Below are 428 nucleotides of genomic sequence, written 5' to 3' on the forward strand. Positions count from 1 at the left end.
CCCTCTACACGCTCAAAAAATTGGAGTTTGGTGTGCTCTCAATCGAAGGAGGATTTATGGACCTATTTTTTTTAATGGTACTCTTACTGCGCAAAGGTATAGAGAAGAAATTATCGCTCCTTTTGTTAACCAGCTGGAAGAAAACGAAATTACAAACTTTTACTTTCAACAAGATGGCGCAAGGGCACATACGGCAGGCGAGACGATGAATATGTTGAGGAAAGTTTTCAAAATCGACTAATAAGTCTCAATGCTGAACATGAATTTCCACCGAGATCATGTTGTCGTGGAATATGATCGATGGGATCGGTAACGACGGCATGGACTCTCGGTGGAGACCTCGGAAGTTCGAATCGAGCTCCACGTTGGGCGCCATGTCGTGGTATATGACCGTTTGTGCCTAATATTTGAGAATTGTACGGGGAATT

The sequence above is a fragment of the Anoplophora glabripennis genome, unplaced genomic scaffold (assembly GCF_000390285.2).
Source record: "Anoplophora glabripennis isolate ALB-LARVAE unplaced genomic scaffold, Agla_2.0 scaffold1284, whole genome shotgun sequence".
NCBI classification, from domain to species: domain Eukaryota; kingdom Metazoa; phylum Arthropoda; class Insecta; order Coleoptera; family Cerambycidae; genus Anoplophora; species Anoplophora glabripennis.